The following is an 8,535-nucleotide window of genomic DNA, read 5'->3' as shown; positions in this document are numbered from 1 at the left end:
CAAACCTGTTAGATCAAATAAAAATAGGAAAAATAAAAGTTTTTATTTTATCTTCACTTATTCCTTCTCTGGTTTCTTTCTTTCTTTATGAATTTCTGACCTATATAATTTTCCCTCTCTCTAAAGAACTTGTTTCAACATTTCTTTCATGGCAGGTATACTGGCAAACAAGTTCCTCAATTTTTGTTTGTCCGAGAAAGTCTTTATTTCTCCTTTATTTTTGGTTGGTGACTTTTTCCTCTCAAATCTTTAAATATTTCACCCCACTCTCTTCTTTCTGAGAAGAAATTGGATATAATTCTTAGCTTTGTTCCTCCACAGGTAAGGTGTTCTTTTTTTTTACTCTAACTTCTTTCAGGACTTTTCTTTATTTTTTGTTTCCTGCAATTTGAATAGGATATGTCTGGGTCATATATTTCACATATCTATGTCATATCATATTCAAATTTCAGGAAATCAAAAATAAAGGTGTTAGTGTTTTCTTTTGGAGAGGGGTATTTATCTTGCTTGGTGTTCTCTGAGCCTCCTTGATCTGTGGCTTGTTGTCTGACATTAATTTGGGGAAATTCTGAGTCATTATTTCTTCACATATTTCTGCTATTCCTTTCTTTCCTCTTCTGGCATTCCTGTTATGTGTATGTTATTTTTATAGTTGTCCCACAGTTATTGTATATTCTATTCTGTTTTTTTTCCAGCTTTTTTCCATTTTGTTTTTAGTTTTGGAAGTTTCTATTGAGATATCTTTAAGCTCAGTGATTCTTTCCTCAGCTGTGTCCAGTCTACTAACAAGCCCATCAAGGGCATTTATCATTTTCCTTTACAGTGTTTTTGATCTCTACTATTTCTTTTTGATTCTTTCTTAGAATCCCATCTCTCTGCTTACATTACCCACCTCCTCTTGTACCCTACTTTATCCATTAGAGTCCTTAGAATATTATTCATTGGTGTTTTAAACTCCCAGGCTGACAAATCCTGTCATATCCATGTCTAGTTCTGATGTTTGCTCTGTTTCCTCAAACTGTGTTTTTGCTTTTCAGTATGCTTTGTGATTTTTTCTCTTGATAGCTGGTCATGATGTATTGGGTAAAAGGAACTGCTGTAAGTAGGACTTCAGTAATGTGGTGATAAGGTGTGGGTGCAGGGGAAATGTTCTATAGTCTTATGATTAGTTTCAGTCTCTTAATGAGCCTGTGCTTCTGGATTATGACCTTCACAAGTGCTTCTCAGCTCTGTCTACATATCCTCCTCCCAATTATGTGGAACAAGTTGGCTGGAGTGGGCTGGGGTTGAGTGCTTTTCTTCCCCTAGGTCAGTTAGGCTCCTATAAAATGCTGACAGATTAGGTTCTGGTTCAGTAGTTTCTCGGAGGGCAGACCTTGTTCAGAACAGAACTCTCTGACGTATTTCAAAATGGCTACTTTTCCCTCCCATTGCAGGAAGCATGAGGGGACTTTTCTCTGATATTCACTGTAAGAACCTAGTTGAGCCTTTGAAGGTAAAACTCACAGAAGTGTGGGGACCTCCCCACCCCATGACTGGGTCCCCCTGGAATTTTGGACTCAGACTTGTCTGTGCTGCGTTTCTAGGAATTTGTCAATTATTGCTTAGGTTTTCCTACCGTGGCACCTGTTCTGTCAGAGGTCTCAGTGGGTGGGTCTTATCTGTTGTGATTTTCCGTATTCACCTCTTGGTCTTTCTTTTTTGGGGGCAGCAGTTTGCCTTATGACCTCAATTCTCTTACAGATTGAAGGAAAGTTGCTGGTTTTTCAGTTTGTTCAGCTTTTTACTTGTTGTTAGGATGGAATGATGACTTCTGAATTCCAAACATGCTGGACTGGAAACTGGAAGTCTCACTTTCATTTTCAAAATCTATTTTTCCTGAGTTTAGAGTTCTAGATTAATAGTTCTTTTTTTGTTGTTGTTGTTTTGTTTTTGTTTATTATTACTTATCATTCTTTATTAGGAAACATTTCAAACCTTCAGAGATATATAGGATAGTAGAGTGCCCAGGAATCCATTCCCAGTATTTAACAAATGTTAATACTTCTGTACTCTAGATAATTAAAAAAAATAACAATTTCTTGATTCAGTTGAAATGGACCTGCCTACCTTCCCCAAACCAATTCCCTTCTCTCTCTCTCTCTCTTTCTCTCTCTCTCTCACTCTCCCTCTCTTTTTCTTTCCCCGTCAAGATAAGTACTTCTTAATGGGTCAAATAGGTGATGGGGACTAAGAAGCACAGTGATAGTTCTTTTTTAACTTTAGAAATATTGTCCCATTTTTCTTTGGCTTACTTAGTTTTTGATGAGAAATTTTCTCTCATTTTTTGTTCTTTTACATGTAGTGCTTTTTAAAAATTGTGGATGCTAATAAGATTCTCTCTGTATCTCTGGTTTTCAACTCTTGGATTGTGATGTACCTTGGAGTGATTGTATTTATTCTTCTTGTGTTTTATTGTGCTTTTTCCTTGAGGTGTCTGTGGCTTTCATCAACATCAATTTTTTCAGTCATTTTTTTCTTCAAATATTTTTTCTGTCTTCTTTTATTCTTTCTACTTCTAGTATTTTCCCACTTCTTTGTTAGACTACTTGATATTGTCCCATAGGTGGTAGGACTCTGCTCAATTGTTTTTTTTTCAGTGTTTCTTTTGCTCTTCATTTGAATAATTTCTCTTGGTATGTCTCCAGTTTCACTCATAATTTTTACTACAACGTCTAATCTGATGTAAATCTCATCCAGTGTATTAAAAAATTTCAGATATTGCATTTTTCTATATAAGTTACATTTTGATCTTTCAAAATATTTTTCATTGTTGTCTTCAGTATGTTCATGTTTTCTTTTATATCCTTGAGCATAACATTATATATATGTTATATATACAAATTTATTATATATATAAATTATTATATATATAAATTATTATATATATAAATTATTATATATATAAATTATTATATATATTATGTATAATATATAGTAATATATTTTGTATATAATAACTCTTTTAATTCACTTTTTTGGTAACTCCTTCATCTCTAATTATTGGGTCTGTTTCTATTTATTAAACTGTCTCCTGGTTATTGGTTACATTTTCATGCTTCTTTGCATGCCTGGTAATTCTTATTGAATTGTATTCCTTTAAACAAAGTTCAGATTGTTCTAGCATACAGCTAAGTTACTTGGGATTAGTTAGATTCTTGTGAAGCTTACGTTTAAGTTTTGTTAGGGTGGGTCCAGAGGACCCTGTAGTATGCAGCCAATGTAACTCCACTACTCTGCAGTGCCCTTGCTGGGACTTTTTCCCATTGCCTCATGATTTATGTGGTCTCTCCAATCTGGCAGGTGGAAACATGAACTGTTCCCAGACCTGTGGAGTTCCAGGATTTGTTCAGCTTGGAGTTTTCCAGCGATTCTTGACTTGTCTTCATAGGGTGTCACCATGGACTCAAAGGACCCTTCTGAGGCTCTCTGGAGTTCTTTCCCTGTGAGGCTCCATCTTCTGTGTTACTCTGCCCTAGACAGCCTACCTGTCTTGGCCTCCCTTAACTCTGATCTCTTTCTCTTGAATTCAGCAAGACTGCTGGTCTCTGTCTGACCTGCTTCTCCACTCTGAACCCCGAAAACTGTTTCCACACAGTGAACTGGGGCAATTGTAGTGCCCACCTTGTTATTTCCCTTCTCTGAGGGATGATGGTCCTTTACTGCCTCTTGCTCCAAGCCCAAAGGAGTTGATTAATATATTTTATCTGGGTTTTCTAGTTGTTTATAACGGGAGAGGATTTTTTCATAGCAGTTGATTCTTTGTGAGTAGAAACACAGTTCTCTGTTAGTTTTAAATTTCAATAACTTCTAAAAATGGTTCCGTAAGTTTGATTTAGTTCTCTAAAATGCATGGACCTTAATTTCTTAACAATCTCTTTTTTGCTTTTTCTTTTTTTAAAAATCGTTTTGAACATATTTGTGTAATTTACCTATTTATCTAATAATATTACCCCCAAACTTAGTAGCCTTCTTATGTATCTGTGTTGATTGGCTGGGACCACTCTGCAGAGTGAAGCTAAGCTCAACTGGGAGCCTCTGCTTAACACTGTGGCGGCTGGCATGGCTCCACTTCTCACTGCAGATCTGTGGTCAGCTGGGGCAGCTCTGCTTGTAGAGTGTTTATTGAGGGCCCTGGCTGACAGGGCAACAGCCACTGAGGGGCGGATCTTCTCATGATGATTGAAGAGGCACAAAAGAACAAACAGAAATAGATGAGGCTTCTTAAGGCTTAGTCTGGGAACCGATCCATGGTTACTTCCTCCACATTGCCATTGGTCAAAACAAGGCATCTACTTAAGCTCTGAGTTAAGGGGGTGTAAAAGTGCACTCTGCCTTTGATGAGGCCATTACAAGGGTGTAGATGCAAGGAGGGATAAAGTATTGGGGCCAGTCATTCAATCTATCACAATTCAATCTATTGAACCTATCCAATGATTCAATAATTTGAAGTTTTGGGGAGGTCAAATTCTTTTGTATGTTGTTTTGCTTACTCTAATTCATAGTGCATTATTTTCTTGGGTGTTTTGTAATTTTGGACTGTGTGCTCATATATAGTGGGGCTTTTTCTATGGGATTTCCATGTGGCTTTGCTTAAGGAAACATCCCTCAAAGAGTGACTTTCAGTTTCTTCCAAGTACCCTAAGGTTCATCTTGGTTAAAGACTACTCATCATGTGCATTTCTAAGCTTGGGGTATCTGTGTCACAAAGAGCAGAAATTGAACTCCATAGTTGTGTGAGAACAGGTTTCTGGTTACCAAATCTCAAGGGAGGCATCCCCCCCGCCCCACCCCGCCACCTACTAGCACCAGGGCTGAGAGAGAGAGAGAGAGAGAGAGAGAGAGAGAGAGAGAGACTATTGGCTTTATCAGGAGTCTCAGTTCCAAATCTGCCACAAGTGGGCCCAAAGCCTTGTCTCCTGTTCCCACATCATTATTAAAGTGTAGGCTGGCACTCTGACCTCTGATTTCCCGACCTTCAGAACTGTGAGAAAGAAACAATTTTTGTTTAAGCCACCCAGTTTATGGTGTTTTTGTTATAGCAGCCCAGATTGACTAAGACACCATCACACCACAGGGCTCATCTCTACCTGTCCTGTGTCTAGGCAGCATTTCCAGGAGGGTCGCAGGCAGAAACATCTGATTGACCGAACTTAAGTCATGGTCCCTGGTTGCTAGGTTCCAAGGAAAAGGTGTTTTCTCTTCATTTCAGCTTCCATGATGGGAGGTAGACCCTGTCTTCAGTTTCTCCTAGGACTCCTTCACCACTGGGACAGGTTTGGATGCCTGTTTAGAGCGGCTGAGCTTCTCTTATCCGCCCAGGTCTCTGCCCCATTTCCCCTACCTCTGCCCCACGCTCCAGGGATGTAGCTTCCTTTCCTTTCCTATTGTGACACTTACCTGCCTTCATGCAATATCTTGGCATTCTCGCCTCTAAAATTGGTTGTAAATCTCTTGCTCTCTACTTCTTCATATATTGCAGATAAGCTCATGGACTTTTTACTCTTCTGAAAGTGTTCCTGCTGTGCCCTGTCAGAATCTCTGAGTTCTGTTCAGTTAAATTCTATAAACTCCGATGAACCCATTTTTTTCTGTTTCAGAAAATGGATACTTTTTGTGGGAATTTCCTGACTCTGGGTTTTGTAGATGCACAGTCCAGACCCTCAGGGATCTCATGGTCTAGTGGAGGAGACCTAGAAACTCAGATTATTAAGATCCTTAGTCCAGATTTCTCTTTTCAAAGAAAAGCCTGGGCTACTTTTACTTCTTGAGGCTCTTGCCTATTAGATAGTAAATAATTGTCTATTAAAATTGTGGTATGTTTCAAAGGTATGTTTCAAATTTTGAATGCTTTGACAGACCTGCTAAAGCACCATTGTATGTATGATCTCACTTGGAAGTAGCGTCAAAACTTCCACGGACGTTACTGCTGGGTTGGTGTTCTCAGTCCAGGCTTGTCCCCTCATTTTCTCAACTCTAGGTACGTCTGGCTCAGATACACCCTGCTGTTATCTCTCAGTTCCTCTGGGGGCCTCTCTCAAGCCAATCCCAGGAAGCTATCTGGGCTCCCTGCCATACTGTGTTTTGTTCTCTGCAGGGACTGATTGCTGTAAGGCTGAGAATAGTTTTTCCTATGGCTAAAGCTTGGGTTGGGCACCTGTAATCCTAACCTAATGCCTGGGCATCTGGTCTTGAGAAGCTTTATGGGTCCTGTGCTGAACTTGACCTTCCATGTCTGTTCCTCATTCCCCTTGTAAGAATCCACTATCCCCTGATCCTTGAGTTTCTGTTTCCGCTCTTAGAGATCCTCTGGGTCACAGCCAAGCTGGGCCAATTGAGATTCTCCGAGTTCAGGACATGGCCTAGGTAATCCGGTCCCCCACATGCTCAGGTTCTCTGTGATACTTCGCTGTTCTGTGCTGACTTCCCTCCTGTGGAGTGGGGTGGAGCAAGGGATATGGTCTTTTAGAAATAGTATTTTGCATTTAACGAAGATCCTAAACATACAGACCCAGGAATAAATGTAGACTCCACCAGGGAAAGCCACTTAATTGTATTAAACTCTCAGACTTACCAGATGAAGGATAAATCCGATTTATCAAAGCTAAGAGTGGCTAATACTCTGGATGAGGGTCCAGATTTAAGAGGATGGTTCTTGTCAGTTGGCATAATGGGCCGAAATGGACATGATGGCATTTTGCTGTTGTAGATGTCAGATGTGTCACTTTTATTGGCCAAATTCCCAATTACATAAGCTTATACTTCGTAATAGCTTAGTGGCAGCCCACCAAACTAGTATAACTCTGATACACAATGTCTCCACATGGCACAGAAAGAAGCCAAGGAGCCATTTTATTTAGGGCTTTTAGTTGAAGTGTAAGCAAAGTGAGAATAGATGGTGTGATTACCAAAGGCTGCCCAAACACCTAATTCAAATAGCATTTTCTTTTTTCTTTTTCTTTTTTTGTGGGAAAATATAAAGTACTAAGATTCATGAAGAAGGAACTCTGAGTAGGCAAATAGTTGCTGGAGACAGTAAAAAAAAATTTAAAGAATGACATAAAAAAAGGCATTGAAAGAAGAGTTACTTATTCTTCTCAAACTATTCCAAAAAATAGAAGAGGAAGGATAACTTCCAGTTTCCTTCTATGAGGCCAGTATCACCTTGATACCAAAACCAGATAAAGACACCACAAAAAAAGAGAACGAGAGGCCAATATCTCTGAACATGGATACAAAAATCCTCAACCAAATACTAGCAAACTGAATCCCACAATATATTGAAAAAATCATTCACCATGATCAAGTGGGATTTATTCCTGGGCTTCAAAGTTGGTTCAATATTTGTAAATCAATCAGTATGATACATCACATCAATAAGAGAAAGGATAAAAACCATACAGTCATTTCAATAGATGCAGAAGAAGCATTTGACAAAGTGCAACATCTGTTCATGATAAAAATCCTCAACAAAGTAGGTTTAGAGGGAAAATACCTCAACATAATAAAGGCCATATATAAAAAACCCACAGTGAACATCATACTCAACAGGGAAAAACTGAGCGCTTTTCCCCTAAAGACAGCAACAAGACATGGATGTCCACTCTCCCCACTTTTATTCAACATAGTACTGGAAGTCCTAGAAACAGCAATCAGACAAGAAAAAGAAATAAAAGGCATCCACACTGGTAAGGAAGTAGTAAAACTTTCACTATTTGCAGATGACATGACTATATATAGAAAACCCGGGGGCACTTGGGTGGCTCAGTCAGTTAGGCATCTGCCATTGGCTCAGTTCGTGATTCCAGGGTCCTGGGATTGAGCCCCATGTCGGGCTCCTTGCTCAGCGGGGAGCCTGCTTCTCCCTGTCCCTCTGCCTGCCGCTCCCCCTACTTGTGCTCTCTCTCTCTCTGTCAAATAAATAAATAAAATCTTAAAAAAAGAGAAAACCTGAAAGACCACCAAAAATCTATTAGAACTCATAAACAGATTCAGTAAAGTCACAGATACAAAACCAATGTTCAGAAATATGTTGCATTTCTATATACTAATAATGAAGCAGCAGAAAAAGAAATTAAGAAAACACTCCCATTTACAATTGCACCCAAAATAATAAGATACCTAGAAATAAAGCTAACGAAAGAAGGGAAAGAACTGTATTCTGAAAACTATAAAACATTGATGAAAGAAATTGGAGATGACCCAAAGAAATGGAAAGAAATTCCATGCTCATCTGATTGGAAGAACAAATATTGTTAAAATGTCTATATTGCCCAAAGCAATCTACAGATTTCATGCAATTGCTACCAAAATACCAACAGTATTTTTCACAGAACATCAACAAACAGTCCTAAAATTTGTATGGAACAACAAAAGACCCCAAATAGCCACGGTAATCTTGAAAATAGAAAAGGCAAGCTGGGCATATCACAACTCCAGACTTCAAGTTATACTACAAAGTAATATAATCAAAACAGTATGATCCTGGCACAAAAG

The sequence above is a fragment of the Ursus arctos genome, unplaced genomic scaffold, assembly GCF_023065955.2.
Source record: "Ursus arctos isolate Adak ecotype North America unplaced genomic scaffold, UrsArc2.0 scaffold_32, whole genome shotgun sequence".
NCBI lineage: Eukaryota > Metazoa > Chordata > Mammalia > Carnivora > Ursidae > Ursus > Ursus arctos.
Note: the sequence above shows the minus strand (reverse complement) of the source record.